This window comes from Callithrix jacchus, chromosome 7 (assembly GCF_049354715.1).
Source record: "Callithrix jacchus isolate 240 chromosome 7, calJac240_pri, whole genome shotgun sequence".
Lineage (NCBI taxonomy): Eukaryota > Metazoa > Chordata > Mammalia > Primates > Cebidae > Callithrix > Callithrix jacchus.
In genome coordinates this window covers 21,139,097-21,163,002 of record NC_133508.1, presented here as the reverse complement: position 1 = coordinate 21,163,002, position 23,906 = coordinate 21,139,097, and the positions used below count along the sequence as shown (strand labels likewise).

General features: G+C 38.7%; 1 protein-coding gene across 6 annotated transcripts in view; it reads left to right on the top strand.

Annotated features, from left to right (window-relative positions):
* The window catches only part of NEBL (nebulette), a 695,182-nt gene that overhangs the window by 574,981 nt on the left and 96,295 nt on the right, over positions 1–23,906 (top strand). The gene's annotated exons all lie outside the window — the stretch shown is intronic.

The window sequence follows — 23,906 nt, the reverse complement described above, 5'->3', positions numbered from 1 at the left end:
GATTCTCCTGCTTCAGCCTCCCAATTAGCTGGGACTACAGGTATGTGTCACCACACCCAGCTATTTCTTTTGTATTTTAGTAGAGATGGGGTTTCACTGTGTTGCTCAGGCTGGTCTCAAACTCCTGAGCTCAGGCTGTCTGCCTACCTCAGTCTCACAAAGTGCTAGGATTAAAAGCATGAGCCATCGCTCTTGGCCTCATTTTTTTCTTTAAGTGACTCAGAGTTTAGTCTACTCTATGTCTCCTATCCTGGCTATTATTTTCTTTTAAACTCTAGTCCAACAGAGCTGATTCATGTAAGATGCAAATTGGCATCTCCCAATACATTCTTCTTTGTGCCCATCTTCTGATGTTCACTGACTGCTCATAAATACTAATCATGACATTTACTGTCTCATTCTTCTTAATGTAACTTGTGGCTTGATTCTTTTGGAGTTCCAAAGGATTGCTAATAAGTAGCAGACTTCCTACGTTTCTAATGGCAGCTGCTAGGTCCAGGGAGCTTAGCTCTTTTGTGAGGCTCTCATTTTAGGAACTTACTCAGAGTTTATGCAGTAAATTCTATACAAATTCATGAGGTGTCTACCCTCATCTCAGGGCCCAAAGTCATTGACAACCTTGTTGCCTCAGAATTCTATCAGTTCTCATATTTTCCTGGGCTGCTGCTTTTAGCCAGTAAGATCCCAACTCAGGAATTGAAGTGTGTTAACCAGTAGTGTTCTTTTAACAACGATTTCTGGCTCTCTTAATGGTATGTGATGGTAGGATTGCATTTCCTAGCCTCCTTGTCCGTAGGTGGAGCTATATAACGTGTCCTGGTCCATAAATGGTCAGGAGCAGTGATGTTTGACACTGCCACTTGGGAGTATTTGCCATCACCTTCAGAGCATTCCAACCCCCCCGGCCACAGTGACCAGCAATGTTCAGACAATGATTGCGACATCACTGTAGTTTTGGAGTGAGGTGATGAGTGCAAAAACTGGACCCAGTCTGAGCTTCCAGCAGAATCACTCAGATTTTAGAATTGCATGTAGTTACAAGATTTAATAACCCCAAACTCTCTGTCATATTGTCCCCATAGTAAATGAAAATCTTCAGGCAAGTTAATCCTCGAGAATAGCTTTGGACATCTTAGGTAGTTGATGGTTTAAAGCAAAATAACTAATGGTATTGACTATAAGTCAAAATATTAGAGACATTCTTTACTGTTATGAGATTATATATGTACAATCACTTTGACAGTTTTGGTTGGACAAGATTAATAGTGTTGTGGGTACATTAAATAAACTGTTTATAGAAAGAATAAATACCTCCTGGGTAGATCATACTTACTCCAATTCAAAAGCACCTTTCTCTCTGAAACTCACACCACTACCAGCCCAATCTCCTCCTTATATGCTTCCAGCTTAGGGTGATGCTAATACTTGTTATTATTTTTTAAATAGTATATAGCTACCATAATACAGGGTCTGGTGATGAAAAGCCAAGATCCAAGAGACTTATGTCCTGGAGAAGGATGAATTTGTATATAAACCAGCATATCCAGTAAAATGCTGTAAGCTCTGTGATCATTCTTTATGAGGTACAGTGAGAAGCTCAGGTAGGGTACAAATGTGTCTTAGAAAAGGATGTGAGCCTGTGGTCCAGGCATAATCAATAATAGTGCCTCTGTTCTCCTTTGAAACTGTGTGTATTTGGATGATAGATAGTATGGCCATTCTGGTCTAAGAAAGGGTGAGATGCTCTACCTGAAACTTCAAAAAACAGCAGCAGCATCTTATGGGTGAAGTTTACATCATGAATGTAAAAGAGACTACTAATTTGTGAGTGACCTGAGGTCTGGGGTTGTGACTTATGGTATTTGGTGCTAAGCTTATGATATGTGTGTGTGTGTGTGTGTGCGCGCGCACGTGCACATGCGCGCGCATACATTTTTCACCCCATTCATCCTTCAATTTCAATTCTTCAATCTGATCATCAGCCAGTCCTTGCATATTAGTAAGGAGAATGTGTCATGTTCTGCTAATTCTTCCATTTCTGAGCAGAGGCACTGCACCTTGAGGCTCCCATTTTGGCCCTGGGCCACCTGCATCATGAGCTCCTCCAGCTCGGTGCTCCCCGGCGCCTGCAGCAGAAACTGGCTCTCGTCGTCCCGCCTCAAACGCAGCAGAACCATGGCAGTCCCGTGTGAGAGTGAAAATTAAATGAATATGCAAATTGGATGAGTGTTATTCAAATTGAATAAATGCTATCAACTAAGAGACTAAAATAATTAAATTACTAAACAACTAAAGTGATTTTTAAAATATCACCTTTCTGAAATTTCAGCAGGTTTTTCTGGAGGCTTCAGATAAAACCATTTAGGAGAAAATAAGTGATTTTACAAATAACTTAAAGTCAGTTGGTCTTAGAAAAATCCCTTGAGTACTCACTGTATTCATCTACTATGAGATAATGACATGATGATTCATTTGAGGGAAATATCCAAGAAATTTCTGGAAGAAATTTGCTATAAATTCAGAGTTATTGTGCTTTGGTCCCAATGCAGAGAGAACTTGGGAAAGAAAGTGCAAGACTTATTTGGGAATTGTAGTTGGAGCTGGGAGGTAGGGCTAAGAAGAAAAAAGAAGCAACCAGATGTCTAGCTTTCTGTGAGTTAACAAGTAATAAATAATCCACACCTTTTAGTTTCATACGTTTTTTTTCTTTGAATCTTCAGGGAAGTCTTCACAAATGAAGGGGGTTAGTCATATGGATGCCATTACCTTTTCTTTTTCTTCCTTTCTTTATTTTTTAGAGATAGGCTCAAGAGTCTCACTCTTTTGCCCAGGCTAGAGTGCAGTGGTATGAGCTTCACTGCAGCTTGAAGTCCTGGGCTCAAGTGTTCCTCCTGCCTAATAGGTTCTTGCTATATTGACCAGACGGGTCTTGAACTCTTGGCTTCAAGCAATCCTCCTGCTTTGGCCTTCCACGGTGTTGGGATTATGGGCATGAGTCACTGTACCTGGTGCCATCACCTATTCTGAAGCCTGGAATCATCTACTAAGAGATTTTCTCCTTCTTCCATAAGCCAAGCTCTGGGTGTCCATATACAAGCTGATTGTATATTTTGTGTGATTTTTAGCAGCCCCCTGAGACCACCACTTAAATAAGTTCTCAAATCTCTTGATGGTACTTGGAGTTCCTTCATCAGAGATAATTTTCACTCTGTACAGGAACAGGTGATACGCTTAAAGTACAAATAGCTGCTAGAAGAGCTAATATTCTCATCCAAACAATTTCAGATGATTGTAAATCGGCACATCCAATCCTTTAAAGTGAATAGGTTCTGATAGTACAAGGCAGTGGAATGCAAAGATACTGGAAGATCTAAGAAAGAGATGGTTGAGGAAAGGAAGTTTGGGGTTTGTTTTTTTTTTTGCTTTACAACTTTGCTTACAAACAGCTGTATGTTGTTCTTCCAAAGCATTGACTCAAGACAGTCAGGGAAAGATAATATAGGAAATGAAGACAATCGCTCATATAACTGCATTTTGCTCAACAAAAATATGAATTGTGGCATTCATGGAATACTAAAATATTACATCTTGAACTGCAAAGGGGATGTGTAGGCTTTGCATAAGTTGGTGTGTGCAAGGTTTCTGCATTTGCTCTAAGAGGCCTCAGTTCCACTCACCTCACGCTACTGTCAACTACCAAGAAAGACACTATTCTCTACTTTTTTCAAGTACATGACTGTTTTTGACAAAATAACACATAATTATAAATTCTGTCTGAGCAAGCAGCAAAGAGTTGTGACAAAATGGGACTAGTTTAACATTAAAATCTAATTTTAAGAACTTTTAGCTTATTAAGATGCTCAGAGTAAAATATAACTAATAAAATAAAAATAGGGTCTTTCAATAAGGAAGCCATTAGAATTTTAAACAATTTCTTTCTGTAGTTAATTCCTTATTCAAAATTATTGTTACACATTTTATTGAAGAGGTTTGCATTTTGATCAAGCAGGATTAAGGTGATATTTTTTTCCAGAGAAGAGCTATCACACTTCACTGTCCCAATAACCTTCCCATGACATTCTCCTGTACAAAATATTGTTGATGTGAAAGCTGCAGTGGACTGAAGCCTATATGTAACTCCTTCAGAATTGAAAATGGAAAGATTAACTTGTTTCTTATTCATGAAACTGGAGAAAAGGCAAAATCAGAAAGTTTCGTGATTAGCATAGGTCCTTTGACTACATCCCAATTCCTGTGTCTATAAATAGAGCATGAATAATTTGTGTCACAAATGTTTTTAAATCAATCCACTATAAATACAAGTAGTATGTTTTCCTCAGCTTTTACTAATATGCCTGTAAAGAAAGGGTGGAGGTGACTTCTCCATCTTTGGACATTAACAGTGTTTGGAAGACAACATAAGGAATCTAGTTGAGATGCACCCGTTTCAGTATTACCCAGTAGCACTGACATAAGTGACCCAGCTGGGGCAGAGACTGGCTTGCCACTCACTGAAACTGTGTCCTCTTTTAAGGGAAAATAAGAACCTGCACTATCCAATATGGTAGTTATTAACCGTATGTGGCTATTTAAATTAAATGACTAGTAATTGAATAAAATTAAGCATTCAGTTCCTCAGATACACTAGCCAGATTTCAAGTGCACCATAGCCACATGTGATGAATGTCTACCATTTTGCATAGAGCAGATAGAGAATCTTTGCATAATTGCCCAAACTATTGGATAATATTGAGCAAGACTTCATTTATCAGTTTCATTTACAGTTATTGAGTTGTAGTCAAAGAAATATGGGAAGTAAGGTGGTGTATCAGGTCATAAAACCTTGCTATTAAAATTATTCACTCTCTTTCCCTTTCTACCAAAAACTTGGAAGTGCCATATTGCAAACAGAAGAGCCACAAATTAGTAAGAGCCTTAGTGAGTAACAGAGGCCAAGAAGAGATCACAGATGACTTGATTCAGCTTTCAGCAAACATCAGATTAACGAGGTGGCCTTTGCACCTATTTTATGAGATAGCTTCTAAGTAGCTGTCACTAAGTGGATTGAGAGACATGGGAGACTAGACACTAAGAAAAAAAATTAGGTTTGAGTATTGCGTCTAGGCAGAAATTTGGGAAGTCAAAAATAGATTAAAAGTCTACTAGCTTTTTAGGAAACTATTGACAAGAAATGAGAAGCCTAGACTAAAAGTTGAGATTGAAAATATTCCTAAAATCTCAAACTTGCATGAGTGGCTGCAGATTCTTCATTGGGTCCCCTTTCCAGATCCCAGTTTCAGCTGTGGCTTCAGTGGACAAAAGATTAGATCTTCCCAGAGGACAGAACCAGAGGCACAGAGAAGAACAGATAAGTGAGTTCATTTCAGAAAATAAGAATCAGAGTCTAGACAAGAAGCTTCCCCTACTGCCAAGGGAGGGTCATCTCACAATGCCTGGCCACCAGGATTCCATTATGGCTACGGGCAATGAACTACTGTGTACCTTCCATTCTTCTCTTTTGCAAATGAAAATGTTTGCCATCATCATCCTAGCCTTGATTCGCCACTGAATTTTTATCATGTGTCAGGGAGGAGGGACAAGTGGGGACAGAGAAGTTGGCATTTTAATGATAAGTAACCAGATAACATAGAGTCCCTTGCAGAGCTGACAGGCAAAACTAAACATTCTAAAGATCTCGGACTTTAAGCTGGATTTGGTCACTGAGGGGGATTTTGAGTTGTCACCCTTCAAAATCTTGGCTCCATTTGGTCTAATATCATTTTAGCAATGAGAAAACATGGCACTTAGAAGATGAAAGTGGTGGGTCTAGGGTCACATGTCAGAGTGCAAAATAGAGCCCAGGTCCCTGGAAATCCAGTCCAAGGGTGTCCGCTCATTCTACTAACAGAGGAGTTCAGATTTTCCAGCTGTATGTAAACATGATATTGGCACTGAAGAAGCAAACTTAAAATTGATGCAATGTTTTCTAAAAAACATTCATTTGAACCAGTAAATATTTCCACACTAAGATAAATTAATTACAGGCTGATATTTTGATCATATGTAGAATATTTGGTGTCATCGTAAATTACAAATTATTGCTCATTTCAAATCTCCATGGAAATGTTGTAGAGAAATGTAATATCTGCATTTTATACTCTCATGAAACATTTCCCAAACAGCCCTGTTCAAAGAAATGTTTTCTATTACTTAACTAAACCATGTTAATATTTGCACTTTGTGTTTTTTATTCTTCTCTGTCAACTTTCTAGGCACACAATTGGCATTTATAACTGGAGTTACTGTTGGCAAATTCATCACAGTTTACTGCTGTGCTGTTCTGAGATAAATAAAATAAGGAATTACTATGTCAATTAACATTTTAGATAAAGATTCTTAGAGTAGAAGACATTCAGAAATCATTTAGCCCATCCCACTCACCATGCAGATAAATAAACTGGATAATGGCCAATAATAACCATTACATAAAAGGAATCAATAAATATTTGCTGAGAAGAATGCACCCAAATCATGTAACCAGTTAATGAAAATGTTGCAGGCATCTGACTCTCAAATTGATATTCTTTCCATTATATCATGCAGATCCACTTGATATATTTGATCTATTAGTGATAATAATTTATATTAAACATATTTTCCCTTGGGAAAATCACACCATTAACTGCTGCTAGTCATTTCTCATTTTGAACAATCTCTTACATTTTGTTCTGGCCCCCAAAATATATTAATATACTTGTAGTTTTGAGTATTGTCTTTATTCACTGGAATCTCTTCTGTCTGTTTCATTATATTTAGGAGTAAATCAAAGGAGGTATTGTAAAACAGAAAATGCGAATTGGATTTGTCACTTTTTAAACCAAATTTTACATACTTCAACTTATTCTTTTATGCTTGGTAATATTTTAATCTTTATCCTACCCACTACGGACGGCATCTTTGAACCCAGAACAGAAAAGTCAGGCTTCATGGACCCTGAGAACTTGTCCTGAAAAGTTGGTTCTTGTTTGTTGATTGACGGTTTGATTTTTGGTATACAGCTAGCTCTCAGTTTATATTCGTATTTTTTGTCATGATAATACTTTATGTCAACTTTAATACATTATTCATTGAAACCCACTTTCCTAATTTATCACTTCTCAAGTTTTTTCTTTTGGAACAAGATGAATTCTTATGTTTTGTAATTTCTTGTATATATTTCTAACTAGTCCTTTTCATTTTCCTTCTTTATTAGAGTTTGTATTCTTCTCTATCACTTAAATTCATTTTGCTTTATTCTCTCTGTCCTGGGTCATTGGAGCCATATAATCTTATTACTCTGGAGCTAAGAGGAACCTTACAGAGTTCAGAATCTCAACTTCTCTACTATTTAGAATTCCTTTATGAGTTTCCCTTCTCCTTCGGGTTCTGTGTTTTGAAAGATTTTTGTCTAAAAAGAATGCATGTACTTAAATAGTCTTTAAGTTGTCTTTCTGTCTTTTGGTAACAATGACATATGTGATTGCTATTCAGAATTTCTCATCAGAACAAGACTGGTTGTCACTGGCTGTTACTGCACCAAGGTGACAAAATTCTTGCCAATGGAGAAAAAAACAAAACAATAAAACTCCATGTTTCCACAGCCTCCATAGTGTTATCTTGAGTGAATGCAGTTTTCCATTTGGCGATGTGAAATGTTGAAAATAGTTCATAGACTACTTGTTTTTAGAAACCCTTAGAATAAGGAAAGCTTCCATCGTGATTCACAGATTTAATCCTAGGTAGGCAAACCAAGACCTGCACTTTCAATAGGGGATGGGTCATCCCGGTTTTATTTTGAATCCTAATTCATGTCCCTTCTATTATTGCGTACTTCCTAACGTCAATAAGATGCTGGGATAAGAAGCCACCATATTCATATACCTGCCATAAGTCCCTGAAACGCAGGATCAGTGTGCAGATTCTGCAAACCCTAGGATACCGGACATGGTGTGTTAAGAGGGTAGCAAGCCAGGAAACAGATCTTTTGGTTAGGCAGTCTCAAAACACCAGATGACTTTGAGACTCTCTAGAAATATTCTTAAAATATCTGATTAAGTGTAAAATGTGTGTAGCCTGGTCTTGGTTTAAAAATTTCCTGAATCGGATCCAGTTCCACACAATACAGGGTGACTCTGAAGCTAAGGATGTCACAATTTCTCCTTGGAAGTCTTTCAGCTTCTGTCTGTTTTAATAACTGCATTAAAGCAGGGGTTTCAACCCCAGGGCCAGGGACCAGGAACAGTCCGTGGCCTGTTAGGAACTGGGCTGCACAGAAGGAAGTCAGTGGCAGGCAAGTGAGGAAACTTCATCTGTATTTACAGCTGCTCCCCATCACTGGCATTACTGCATGACCTCTGCCTCCTGTCAGATCAGCGGCGGCATTAGATTCTCATAGAAACATGAATCCTATTGGAAACTGCATACGTGAGGGATCTAGGTTGCACACTCCTATGAGACTCTAAGGCCTGATGATCTGTCACTGTCTCCCACCACCCCCAGATGGAACCATCAAGCTCATGGCTCCCACTGATTCTATGTTATAATGAGTTGTATAAGTATTTTATTTACAGTGTAACAATAATAGAAATAAAGTAATAAATGTAATGCACTTGAATCATCCTGAAACCACCCGACCTCTAGTCCATGGAATAACTGTGTTCCACAAAACGTGTCCCTGGCACCAAAAAGGTTGGGGACTGCTGCTTTAAATGTATCTGTTACTATTCGAAATATTTAATCTTCCTCACAAGCCCATGGAGCAGGTATGATTATTATTACTTCATTACCAACAGAGAACCTGAAACTCAGAGCAGGCGAGTATCACTGGAGATCACACAGCTAGTTAATAATACGATTGAGTTAGGACTTCAGGCAGTCTGGCCCAGAGTTTATATTTCTTCATGTATACTTCAGTATACATTCAAGTACATTCAGAGTATCTGGAGTTTTGCAGACTAACTTAATACTCTGTGGTTAAGGGGTGATGAAAAGATGGGAGACCCTAGAGCAAGCTTCATCTTTCAGTTTAAGCTTCATTTTTGAGTTCAAGTTCATGGATTTTAGGCAGTTTTGTTTGTGTTTCCTGCTACTTGTTTCTTGGTATCAGTACAGTAAAACTGTTACCAGGAGGGCAATTTGGGGATACCTAGGAGGGCACATTAATATGTACATATTTTATGATTACCATGTTGTTTAATTGTTTTAAGGGAGTTTGATGGGTTTACAGGGGTGGTCATATACTAGCCACAGACAATGGGTCTTACTCCCCTTTCTCCTTAGCAAGATGTAATTGCTTTTCATTCATTTTAATTCTAGCTTGCCAATCTATTCATGGGGAAGAAATGTTTGTGTTGAATCATTATTTTTCTGGTTTAACATTACATATTGTAAGGAAAACAAGGCAATATTTTTCTTCCTTCAACAATGAATCACAGAAAAGTAACATTAGCATCCGCATCACATCAGCACCATAGTTGGCAATCATCAAACTAGGAAGACAGAATTCATCTTCTGTGAACTAGCAGGACTGCTGTGCTGTTGGTGAAATTATCCATGATTAAAAAGAAGAGAATTCAAACTGGAGTAACTTGCTGGGGATGGAAATGTTGACCTCACTTTGGATTTTATTATTTACAGGGAAACTTTTTTTTTTTTCTTTTTTTGCTTCCCTTAGGTAACATACATGTTAGAGGAAAGCAAAATATATTATTGATGCTTGGGTCAAAAAAGAAATGTATTCCTCTAAGGGTGTTCCTTTAAGTTAGAGTTTGTAACATTCATCTGTAGCAATCCCCAGAGGCTGTAGATACATTTGCTTGGAGACTATTCCAGCTGCCCAATATTTAATAAAACAACTGGTGGACAATCGTTTCATTTACCTCCCACTGCTCAATGACATTGATTCCTGGAGCTTACCGACTCAAATGCACCAAATTGGAGGAGATCGTGGCAGTGCATAATGTGGTCACAAGGAAGTATATTTTTTGTTCTGTAAAGTGCATCGGGAATGACAGCTTCCTTTCATGAGGATGTCTGTTCAGCTGTACAACTAGTCAGGATAAAGGAGAGTATAGTTCTCTGGGGCTTATGTTTCAAGGAGGAAGAGAAAGTGCTAATCGAAAACATTGTGTGGAAATGTTCTTCTTTTTTTTTTCTCTGCAGTGTATCATTTGGTATCTGTTTCTTTGCAAATATCAGTCACCTTCCAAACTATTATATAAGTGATGTCTTACAATTTAAATAAAGGTGTAAGATATCACTTATATAATAATTTGGAAGGCGATTGATATTTGCAAACAGACAGTAAACTTATTTAAATACCAAAATGCAATGCATTTTAAATTAAATAACTGTTGAGGAACCTAAAAGGAAAATATGTTCTATGTTTACCTGTTTGGGATCATTACAATTCCATTCCAAGTTCAGTCAATTTAGAGGAAAAAGTATATTCCTGTAAATTCTGTAAGTGCCCAAATGATCCCAGTTGGTCATTATCATCTCACAGCATCTACTGAACAGCATACATAAGTCTCCAGTGGGAAAACAATGCACCAAGAGTATGAAATGAGCAACTATTAACTGCCTGAAAAAGGCTTTTTACTTTGTCAGTTGGAAGATTTTTGCAGGATAAATGAACAACAATTATAATCAAGTTTTGTTTCTTCAAATAATATACTACCATCTTAATTAGTAAAAATTTACTCCAGCCTGCAGTCTGTGGAAAATTGTGTATAAATTATGCAAGTCTCTGAGCTATTTCATCAATTTTATCATATACACAATTACTTAAAATGGCCTTCATTTTAGTGCTTTATTATCTTGGGAGATACTTAACTCCAGAAGATGTTTCCCTGGATAGAAAATGCATGTTCCTCTTATTAAAAGGCAAAATAATTGTATTTTTCTTTGGTAGTATAATTTTGTTTTGACGCACAAACACTTCAACCGTTATCCAGGCCAAGGTTTGTACAAGAAAAGCTACAACAGTAAGTTGTTCTTTCTGGAATCCTGTTCACCAGAGCTCACTGGCTGATTCTGTGCTCTCCCTCTAATACCCATCAGTTTAGGCTTTAATGGAAAATAGAAGATGAAAAGAAGAGAGGAAAGGTTTTCAGATTTAGTAATAATGATGAAAACAGCAGGATATGCACTTATTTTTAATTCTCAATGCCTAATAGGGGAATAGATTTATAATCCACTTTGCCAAATTGTGTGCTGAAAATTAAATATTTTTTAGGTGATTGTGGATGCCACCATGCGGTAAAGAAATAGTGAGATGATAATTAGGAAAATGGTTTCAAAGTCTATATGGATCAAAATCGCCTGGGGAGCTGTTGGAATTGGGGTAGTTTTGGCTAATTTTGTTAAAAAGACTCTATTCCCAATCACATAAGCAATAAGAAATTCTGGCATTGAATGGACTCAAAGGCATGATAGGAGCTTAGCATCCAAAATGGTCTGACCTCTGTGCTTTCCTCTGATCTCTGCATACCCATTCCCTCTCATGTCTTCACATGACTTTCTCTCCTTCTTAGTCTGTATGGTGGAAAACCCAGCAAACATTTAATCATAGAGAAAGAGAGGTGGAAACAGAGAGAGGGAGAGGGAGGGAGATAAATAGAGAGAAATAGAAATAGAATTTCTTTCTCTTAATACCAGTTGTGACATTTCTGGAGAAAGACTGATTGGCCATTTTAACTCAACTACTCAACCCTAGACCAATTCTGGTAATGAGGGAGGTGATCACAGCTTGTAAAATGGTTGTTTCTATATTAACTGTGTGAGGGGAGGGGTGAGATGTGGGCACAGTTTATAGCGGTCTCCCTCCATAAGCAGACTCCTGCTTGGGCTGGTGGGTAAATAGGTGGAGTCTGGCCGAGTGTGGACTAAAATGGGAGGGTGAAGCCCCCTCAGGAAATAGGACTACAAATATGGGGGGGGTGGTCCCCCACTCTTGCAGGCTTTTTCTTCATGAACTCCTCCAGGTGCTCACAGAGACTGGGAAAATCCTAGGAAAGTCTGCAGGATGGGGATGGAGGTATCAGAGGCAAGAAACTCGAGTGAATTCTTCTCCTCTTTCTCTCCTGTGAAACAAAATCCTTAAGTTGTGGTGACAGAAACAAGCAAATCATCACCTGTAGAATACTGGTGAAATTTCTTTGCAGTTCTGGGAGAGAAAATTTTTAAAAAAATTATTGAGCCTCAAGGGAGGCATAAGAATATATTTTTAGTTTAGAATAACACCAGGACTGTCCAACATTGGCAAATATACCTGTATCCTGAGGGTTTGTCAAGCCTACCTAGGCTGCCTCATGGGAGTAGCCAGGATGTTATCTTAGGATATTGATACCCACTGGTGAGAGGTGGTGCCTCAGTCAGCTCAGACTACAAACAAAGTACCATAGAGGGAGTGAGCTATAAGCAACTGATGTTGATCTCTCATTGCTCTAAGGTCTGGAAGTCAGGATGCTACCATGGTTATGCTCTGGTGAGGACCTTCTTTCTCGTGCTGACTGCCCAACTTCTTCTTGTGTCCCTAGTTGGAATAGAGAGAGCGCTCTCTGGGGTCACTTTTACAAGGGCATTGTGTTAGTTCATTTTCACGCTACTGATAAAGACATACTCGAGACTGGGGAATTTATACAGGAAAAAGAGTTTAATGGACTTAAACAGTTCCACATGGCTGGGGAAGCCTCACAGTCATGGCGGAAAGCAAGGAGGAGCAAGTAATGTTTTACATGGATGGCAGAAGACAAAGAGACAGAGCTTGTGCAGGGGAATTTTCTTACCAAAACCATCAGATCTTGTGAGACATATTCACTATCTCAGGAACAATACAGGAAAGACTTGGCCCCTGGGAATTACCTCCCACTGGGAGAAATCAGGATGAGATTTGGGTGGGGACGTAGCCAAACCATATCAGGCACTAATCCTATTCATGAGGACTTCACCTTTATGACCTAATCACCTTCTAAAGACTGCCACCACTGAGCACAGTGACTCATGCATGTAATCTGAGGACTTTGGGAGGCTGAGGTGAGCAGATCACTCGAGGTCGGGAGTGCAAGACAAACATGACCAACATAGTGAAACCCCGTCTCCATTAAAAATACAAAAAAATGGCCAGGTGTGGTGGTACACACCTATAGTCCCAGCTACTTGGAAGGCTGAGACATGAGAATCATTTGAACTGGGGAGGTAGAGGTTGTAGTGAGCCATGACTGTGCCACTGCACTGCAGCCTGGGTGACAGAGCAAGACTTTGTCTCAAAAATACATACATACATACACACACATACATACATACATACATACATACATACATACATACTGTGCCTCCCAATACTGTCCCATTAGGGATTAGATGTCAACATGTAAATTTTAAGGAGACACAAACTTTTAGTCATAACTAGGAGTGTGAATGAAAAAGCTCTAGGCTAATAGTGTTTGTGTGGCATCAGAAAGGTGTGAAGTTCTTCTCAACTATGTTAATGCTTCTTGACCTCCACCTGGAATAGTTTGTCGTGGTGGATCTGAAGCAGGCTTTAAGAATCTAGATTTTTAAACAAATTCTTTATATATATTTTTATAAATATCTACACCTAATAGGTTAAAATTTAATAATTTGATTTTGTAATTAATATTAGTTCTTCAGTGTTCTAGGTGAGGATATCTCAGTACGAGCATTGTGTGACTGGCAATCACAAAAGTTTAAATAAAAAGTGAAATAACTGAGTAGCTTGAGAGCAGTGCCTGGGCCCATGTTGTAAACCAACAGGGACTGCCAGATGTAGCAAGAATACAGAACATGCCAGCTGGGCATGGTGGCACATGCCTGTAGTCCCAGCTACTTGGGAGGCAGAGGTGGGAGGATCACTTGAGCACAGGCTGCAGTGAGCTATAATTATGTCATTGCACTCCATCCTGGGTGACAGAGGGAGACCCTTTCTCTAAAAAAAAGAAAGAAACAAAGAACACCCGGTTGCATTTGAATTCCAGATAAACAATAAATATGCCCAATGTGGTATTTGAATGTTTATCAGAAATTTAATCTTCGCTGGCTCTTCTCTAGTTTTATTTGGCAACTCTAACAACAGTGCATCTTCAGCACCACGTCTGGAAAATAGTAGGTTGCTATAACTTGTTGAATGATTGAATGGAAGGATGTCTTTTAACTCTGAATATAAATTAAATTCATTTCTGGTTTGAAATAGTCAAGTTTTAGACACATTGGCAATTGAAGGGTCCCACAGTGTTTAATGTCCATATATGCTTATACGTACCAGCCAGGAGCTCAAATGTGTCTATACCTTCATTCCATGGTGTCTGTTGCAATCCCTGTGAATCCATGCTTTCAGGAACCATGGCCTCCTGAACCTATCTTCAGCAAATTTCATGCTTTTAATAACTGCTTATTTTTAGAAAAATGGATGACATATAAGAATTATGGAAGTGGGGCCAGGCGCAGTGGCTCATGCCTGTAATCCCAGCACTTTGGGAGGCCGAAGTGGGAGGATCACTTGAGCTCAGGAATTCAAGACCAGATTAGGTAATATAAGGAGACCCCATCTCTACAAAAAAGTTTTAAAAAGTAGCAAGGTTGGGTGGCATGTGCCTGTGGCCTCAGCACCCAGGAGGCTGAGATGGAAGGATCACTTGAGCTGGGAAGGTCAAGGCTACAGTGAGCCATGATCATGCCACTGCACTCCAGCATGGATGACAGAGTGAGACTTGTCTCAAATGAAGAGAGAAAGGATTAAGGATTATGGAAGTAAACAGAAGTCTGAATAATGAAATGGTTTCCTTAGAAATAAGCCCTGCTTTCAAGGGGTCTTTAAAATTTATTTTTTAATTCTAACTTTTTGGCCATCCTCTTCTTCCCCTTTTACCTTTCCTGAAATTGATGAGGAATGACTATTTTATTTGTGACCTACAGACAACAAGAGGGGATGATTCAATGGCTATTGTCTATATTTCCCATTGCATGGGGTAGATTTAATTCATTTGGCACATGACATTTCAAGGCTGCAGGTATCTAATCTTCTCAACGTCCTCACAATGAGTGAGATAGGAATTTCATTTCCCCTTGAAGAAGGAAACTGGTGGCAATAGGCTATAGTCACTTGAATTCTAGCCCCTGGGTCTAATATTCAGATTGCTTTATGGTAATGCAAAAAGCAAGAGTAATGTAGAGACCAACAAGGAACTTAAACTCTTATTGTTATGTGAAAACAGTGTCATGTATGGGAGCTGACAAACCAGCTTTGGAAATGTTCTTTCATTCCAGAAAGAACTGCCCGAATGGCCACTTGTGGCTTGCAAATGAAAAATCAAGGATCTGTTAGTGTTTGGGTGAGAAGATGCAGCTGCACCCTTGGGTGAACCAAGCATGCTCTTTGCTCTGAATGCAGAAGTCCTACCCACTAGCATTAGGCATTTGGAGTTGTTATGGCACTCAGCCTTTTTGCATGAGAGTAAGGGGGTCTCCTGGAGTTTAGAATCATTATAGTGAAGGACATATGACCCCATTTTATTGTCCTAGCATAGGATGGTCACATGCAATCTAAAGACACGGGAAGTTTTTGGACACGTTTTTCAGCCTGTGTCTCTGGACGAGTAATAGACACCTTCCCTATGTTTCTCAACAGTTATCTGTCATTCACTCACCAAAGCTAATTGGATAAAGATTGAACAGACTTTCTTGGGAATGTGGAATAGGGACAGTGAAAGACCAATAGTGAACTGCAGTGTTGAAAGAACACAAAGAACTGGGAAATAAGGTATATTAATCCATTTATGTTGCTATAAAAGAATGTCTGAGGCTGGGTAGTTTTTAAAGAAAAGGGTTTCTTTGGCTCATGATTCTGTAGGCTGTACAAGCATGGCACCAGCAGCTGCTCCTGGTGAGGGCCCCAGGAAAGTTACAGTCATGGCCAGAGGTGAAGAGGGAGCCAGTGTATCGCATGGTGAGACAGGGAACAAGAAAGAGAGGAAAAGGTTGCAGCTTTTTAAAACAACCAGCTCTTGGGTGAACTACCAGAGTAAAAACTCACTCATTACCATGGGAAGGGCACCAAGCCATTTGTAAAGGATCAGCCCTCATGACCCAAACATCTCCCACCAGGCTCACTGCCAACACTGGAGGTCACATCCAAACCATATCACATGGAATCTGACATTATTCAGAATGAAAGCAATGAGTTAGAAGAGAAAATGGAAGACAGGAGGTGTCAGATGACAGCTGTATTCCTCATTTCTTTGAGGTTACCCCCAACTTTATAATACTTACTGTACTTGAATTTGCTAATGTGCATTTCTGTTCTTTTCAATTTATGATACCCAAGGGTATCATTTTTTCCTCTCTGACTCATTTCTGTTAATTCTTTTCTAATTCTTTTCCTCTGTGGAGGGTAGGTCTTCCTAAGTTGTCCTGACCGGAAATAAATGAAGATTAAAGTAAGGTTGAAACTACTTTTATGGAAGATTTAACTCCTTAAACTCAACTCACAGTCATACAAATTCATTAACATATCACTTACCTTCTTATTTTGGGATGCCGTTAGAGTCTCAGAAAAACACTTGCTCTTTTAATAGACCAGTCATTCTATCAACAGTGGCTACTAAGCCAGAAAGAAAGAATCAGCAAGATTTCTGATGTTTCTATCATATGTAATACTGGGAAAGGTCCAGCTATTAAATTCATTGTAAATTGCTATTTTCAGACTGCTGGCAGTAATTAGGACTCATTAAAATTAGCTAGTATCCAGCGTGTAACTAAGAAATTCTCTTTAGTTCTATGGCAAGCAGCTATGTGTTTGATTTCAGTTAGAAGCTAGAGTCCACAAAGGTGTGCGTCTGTAGGTTTGCTGACTAACTCCTCTGAATGAGTGCAGAAAGCTAAGCATTCCTCCACTTCAGTACTTCCTCTGGGGAAAAAAAATACACAGTTATGTTATAACTTTATTCTTCTTTATGTTAGAACTATCCTTGTGTTTTCTGAGGCCCTATGTTAGTCAGCTTGGGCTGCCATGAAAAAATTTCATAGACAGTGTGGCTTAAATAAGAGAAATGTATTTTGTCACACTTCTGGAGGTCACAAGTCTTAGATCAAGGTGCTAGTATGATTGGATTCTGGTGAGGGCTCACTTCCTGGTTTGTAGACAGTCACCTTCTCCTTATGCCCTCACATGGCAGAGAGAGAAAGCCTGCATGAGATTTTCTTGGTGTCACCTTATAAGATCACTAATCTTGTTGTGAGGTCACACTGTCATGACCTCATCAAAACCTAATTATTTCCAAAGGTCCCTTCTTTAAATACCATTACATTGGGAGACTTGCTTCAACAGAAATTTGGAAGTGGGGAAGAGACACAGTTTCACTCATAGAAGGTCCTAAGAGAAAACTAATTATGTCTGGGAATTTCCACATCACATTGAAAGAATTCAGGAAACGGTTTGTTGGCATAAGTAGCCTGATAGAATGTCCCTAGCCCTCCCCTCTGCATAGCTTGCCAACACTTCACCTGGCTTGTGGTTATTCCCGGATTTGCTTGGGTCACCTGGTGAGTTTGTGATCACAGCTTTGGATAGTTTTTACTCTGCTGAAGATAAAGGTTTTAAGGGGTAGCTGCGCGCTTTCCTTTTTAACATATTGAATAATTCCTAAGGCAGTTGTATACACTCCATCGAAGTAAAATTTCCAGGTACTAAAAAATTCTCCTTTGAAGATTCAAAAGTTATTTTCATAAAGGGTTTCTGATGAACATCCTAAATTATTCTACATGATGGAATCCCTGTCTTCTCAAACAAAGCCAACACTAAGGAGAGTCAAGCTTTGCTTGATGATTTTGGCTTCTAATGCCAAACCTCGTTTTTTGTGACAGAGTCCTGGTATTCATAGTATCATATTTGGGTCAGACAGATTCGGGTTTAAAGTTTTATTGGCCCTTTACACCTCCCAGGACTTAGTTTGCTCATCTGTAAAGCTGTGACAATGATAACTACTCTGCAAGATTGCTGTGCCTTTAACTGTGTTTCTAAAAAGTTGCGTCTATAAGAAGATCTTTAAGGCTTTCATGTAAGTCTTCCATTTCCGTGCAAAAGTCTTCTGCAGTTGAAAAACATGTTCCCAGTATTTAATTTATTTCTGTTTGTGGTGGTTTGACTTTGCCGTATCACTGCCGTTTTCTTACCACAGTCACCCACAGTAACAGCTTGAGAGTTGTCTGCTTTTTCTTCTTTTCTTTATTTTCCTAGAGAGTTACAACTTCCATTTCATGATCACTGGAATTTCTCTAACAGTCTCTTTCTGTTCTGGGATGTTTTAGTGTTTACATTTGAATAAATTGTTTCACAGATGTAAAAGTTTGACATACTACAAATTCAAGTTGCCAGGTTAGTAGGACCTCTTGGATTTTATAACCATTCCTGGACCACACATCAAACAGATATGTATTGAGTGCCATCTATCTGCTAGGAAATATCCTGAAATTAAAGGAAATGAACAAAACTGCTAGAACTGTATTCTAGCAGAGGAGGCAGGCAAATAAAAGTGTGAATCCACATGAAATCATCTCTGTGGACACAAGTAAAGCCAGGCAAGGAGAGAGAAAGTTGTTAGATGATGTTTGAACAGAACTCCAAATGGATACAAGCAGCATGAAATTTTCTAGTAAAGAGCATTCTGAGTGGGGCAAACAGCACATGCAAAAGTCCTGAGGGCAAACAACACGTGCAAAGGCCCTGAGGTTGGATGTGTTTGAGGAATTGTAAGGGAGCCAGAGCAGCTAAATCACAGTGAATGTGGGGAACAGTGGAAATAGGAAGGCTAACAGGATAGAGGTAAGGTAGGATTTTGGCTCCAGCCACAGTAATTTTATTGCTGCTGCTTAAACCTCATTCTCACCTCTGGGCCCTGCCCTTGATCTTCACTGGAAAATGATTCTACCAGATTTTCAGATGATTTACTCCCTCATTCTTTCAAATGTCACCCTCAGGTGACATTTCTTCAGTGAGGCCTTGCCCGGTCACTTTCATCTCTGCTTCATCATTAGTAGTAGTAGTATTGCTGTTACTATGTAGCGTTCATTTAATGCTCATAGTCTGTCTTCTCCATCACATGTAAGCTCCATGAGGACAGAAACTTTTACCATTTTGTTTTGTTCATAGCTTCTGGCTTAGTGCCTTGTACACACAATAATTATCCCTCCCATATTTGTTGAATAAACAGATGAATGAAACCTATCATTATATGAAAAGTAATAGAAAATTGACTAAATGTATAAATAGTCATGAAAGAGGGGATTAAGGCAAAATATTTAGAAGAAAATATTTAGAATCTTGAAGCATGTAATAAATATGTCAACTATGAAGTAAAGAGAGGGTAACACAAATTGGAAAAGAAGCAGAAACAAAGTGTTGAAACCTTGAAAAATTACCTTTCATCAGAGTGAGTTATTTGGACTGGCTTCCTGAGAGGGGCTGTGAAGGAATAATCAAAGATGGACTAGAACAATATTAGAAACCCAGTCATTGGAAACCTTATATTCTACAATAAAAAACCTAGATTGGTTAGGTTCTGCAGTAAAGAGTCCTTCTGGTTTCTGAGAGCAGAGTATTTAGAAATAAAAATGGTGTTTATGACAGAATGTTGCAGTGTCACATGGTGAATCGAAGCAGGGAGTAAAAGCTGGATGCTATTTTTGGAAAACACTTGAAATGATTCCAATGAGATCTCGTTGTAGAAATTTAAAACTAGAAAAGCCCCTTACGCATTGTTTAGCCTAAAGTTTTCAGTTTACAGATGAGGAAAATAGGTTTCTTACCTTAGTGATGCTCAGATATTTAAATAGGTATAGTAACTTGAGAAAATGGGATGGACAGGAAATTGTGAAAAGGGAATAAAAGAGCAATGATTAGAGCCAGCTGAGAGCAACTCTGTGCACTACCTAGCAAGAGCATCTGATATTTAAAATAAATACTTCTCTCAGAAGAGTAATGCATGCTGAAAATAAAATAATGTTGATTTGGAAGAAGAACTGTTCTTAAGGATCCTGTGTCAGGGTCACCCAGAAAATTGACTTTCCGATAAGCAATGGAAGTGTATTATCTAATTTCATGAGGACTATTTCCTGATTCAGAGCTCTCTGGCATAAAACTCAAGATACCATGATGTGCTGAGCAAATGCAGTGTTTGCTGTTTGTGTTAGCTAAGAAGCATACTCTTCTAATGAGAGATGAGTTCAGAAAGTTCTCCTTCATGAACTGTGGCAGGCTAATTACCATGTTTCTTTTTTAACACTGCTTCTTTGAACTATCGTATATGCAAAAGAAATAATATAAGAGAGATATCCTGGGTGTTCAACATTTTCTTTGCTAACAGGTGTAGGAATGAATTTAACATTGGCCATCAGTATTATTCCTGGTTTTATGGTCACACATTGTCAAAGTAGTCATTCTAGGTGTCTGTATATCAAGCATAGTGAAGCTTAATTTTTGGTGTAACTTAAAGAGGTCCTACTATCGTTTTATAATTATTAAAAAATTTTTTTGAGATGGAGTTTCGCTCACATTGCCTAGGCTGGAGCGCAATGGCAGAATCTAGGCTCACTGCAACCTCTGCCTCCCGAGTTCAAGTGATTCTTCTGCCTCAGTCTCCACAGCAGTTAGGATTACAGGCAAGTGACACCATGCCCAACTAATTCTTGTATTTTTAGTAGAAATGGGGTTTCACTGTGTTGGTCAGGCTGGTGTTGAACACTTGACCTCAGGTAATCCACCCTCCTCAGCCTCCCAAAGTGCTGGGATTATAGGCATGAACCACTGCACTTGGCCCCATGAATACAACACTTCTATTGTGTATGAAATTTGGTTCTAGATTGGGTGACCCGATATCCAAGTTTGTCTGGGACGGTTCCACTTTATACCTATTGTCCTGCTATTATGATTAGCAGCTCCTCAGCCTTTCACTCTCAAAAGTGTTCTAGTTTGGATCATGAATTAACATGGTTGTTGGAGTCTGCAGAAGATGTTCCCAGCTGTTCTGTAGCTCACTGGCAGTCTTGTCCTAACTTTTAATTACGGGCCATTCATCTCTCCTAATCCATGTCTCTCACACAGAAAAATCTGACCATTAATTATGCAAGTCTTTTCCCAGTGAAAATATTAGAAATGGGCTGGGCGTGGTGGCTCCCACCTGTAATTCCAGCACTTTGGGAGGCCGAGGTGGGTGGATCAAGAGATCGAGACCATTCTGGTCAACAGGGTGAAACCCTGTCTCTACTAAAAATACAAAAAATTAGCTGGGCAAGGTGGCATGTGCCTGTAATCCCAGCTACTCAGGAGGCTGAGGCAGGAGAATTGCCTGAACCCAGGAGACGGAGGTTGTGGTGAGCCGAGATCGTGCCATTGCACTCCAGACTGGGTAACAAGAGCAAAAAACTCTGTCTTAAAATAATAATAATAATAATAATAATAATAATAGAAATGGCTCTAATTAATTGAAGGTGGATGTGATGAGGGGAGATGGGAATGATTAATTGGTACAAAAATAGAATGAATGAATAAGACATACTATTCGATAACACAACAGAGTGACTATGGCAATACTAACTTAATTGTATCTTTTAAAATAACTAAGAGAGTATAATTGGATTGTTTGGAACACAAATGCTCGAGGGGATGGATACCTCATTCTTCATGATGCGATTATTTCACCTTGCACGCCTGTCTTGAAACATCTCATGTACCTCCCAAATACATACAACTACTATGTGCCCACACAGATTAAAAATAAGAATAAAAAATAATTGAAGGCATGTATTTTTTCTGGCATAAATTGTTTCCAACAGTGAATAAAAGGAAAGCAAATTATCTTTATCTTTATTGTACTGGGTATGAGAAATCACTAGATGAAACCAGACTTGAGAGAGCAATCTCTAAACACGCATGTGGCCAACAGGCCTATTGAAAAATGCTTAACATCACTGATCATCAGAGAAATGCAAACAAAACTCAATGAGATACCATGTCACATCAGTCAGAATGGCTGTTACTAAAAAGTCAAAAAATAACAGATGCTGACAGGTTGTGGAGGAAAAGGAAGGCTTATACACCATTAGTGGGAATGAAAATTTAGTCCAGTCACTGTGGAAAGCAGTTTGGAGATTTCTCAAAAAACATAAAACAGAGCTACCATTTGACCCAGCAATTCCATTACCGGGTATGTATCCAAAAGAAAATAAGGCATTCTACCATAAAGATACCTGCGTTCGTATGTTCATTGCTCCACTATTCAGAATACCAAAGACATGGAATCAACTTGGGTGCCCATTGATGGTGGATGGGATAAAGAAAATGTGGTACATATGTACCATGGACTACTATGCAGCCATCGAAAAGAACAATATCATATCCATTGCATCAACATGGATGCAGCTGGAGGCCATTATCTTAAATAAATTAATGCAGGAACAGAAAACCAAATACCACATGTTCTCACAAGTGGGAGCTAAGCATCAGGTACACGTGGATATAAAGATGGCAAACTGGGGACTACTAGACGGAGAGAGGAAGTGGGACAAGGGCTGAAAAACTAACTATTGAGTGCTATGCTCACTACCTGGTTGACAGAACTGTTCATATCCCAAACTTCAATGTCACACAATATATCCTTGTAATCAACCTGCACATGAACCCCCTGAACCTAAAATGGAGGGGAAGGGGAAAAGAAAGGGCCGCCTCTAAGTTGGTTTTTAACACTTCAGGCTTTTCATGGTAGGTGGGTACTCAGAAAAACATAGGTCAGTTGTTTCTTCTGCCTAGTAATAGAGGGTGTACGTCAAGAAACACTGTAGCTAGGAGAAATAAAGATGCTCTGATATATTATCAAATGGCAGTGAGTAAATGACTTCTCTAAATTTAGATTTTAAAGTAAAAGATGAATAGCTGTTTTTCAGCAATCTTTTGAATGGTATATGTGGGAGTGATAAGGGAGAATCTTTGACGTTTTCTTACAACATATATAATTACATGTCAGGCACTTGCAGTGTGAATGAATGTTGAAACCCTCTCTGATGGTAAATGATTGTTTTGGCTTGAGATCTCCTAGACAGAAAATAAAAAACTTTCCTAAGAATTTCTTGTGCTTTAGCACCTCTCTAGTTTTTCCTTTGGTTCATCAAGAATCATTTTCTCTTCCTGTTTTATTTATTTTTTTTTGTGTATATATTAATGGGATACAAGTGCAGTGTTGTTACATGCATAGATTGTGTGCTGGTGAAATCAGGGCTTTTAGAGTATCCATCACCCAAATAATGCATATTGTATCCATTTAAGCAATTTCTCATCATCAATCCCACTCCCTCAACCTTTTGAGTCTCCAGTGTCTACCATGCTGCACTCTGTGTCCATATGTACACATTATTTAGCTCCCCCTTACATGTGAAAACATGCAGTATTTGTTTTTCTCTGTCTGCGTTGTTTCTGTCACAATAATGGCCTCCCATTCCATCTGTGTTACTGCAGAAGACATGATTTCATTCTCTCTTTATGGCTGAATAGTATTCCATTATGTCTGTCTACAAATTTTCTTTATCCAGTCATTGGAAAAATACCTTTCTCTTTAGGTCAGTTTTACTGTCTTAACTTTACAATGGTAATTCAACTCATTGAAATCCTTTATATTTTGAAACAATTGTGATTTCTACCTTAGTCTTCTCTTTGTGAGGCTGAATTATAAAATTCCTTTATTTTATCATTGGTAAGACAAGGAATCCTTCAGTTAGTCTGTTGGATTCCATCTTCCCTTAAGGAATCACTGCTTAATCTGAATATTGGATTTACTAATTGAAGATGCTTCCCACCTGTTTAC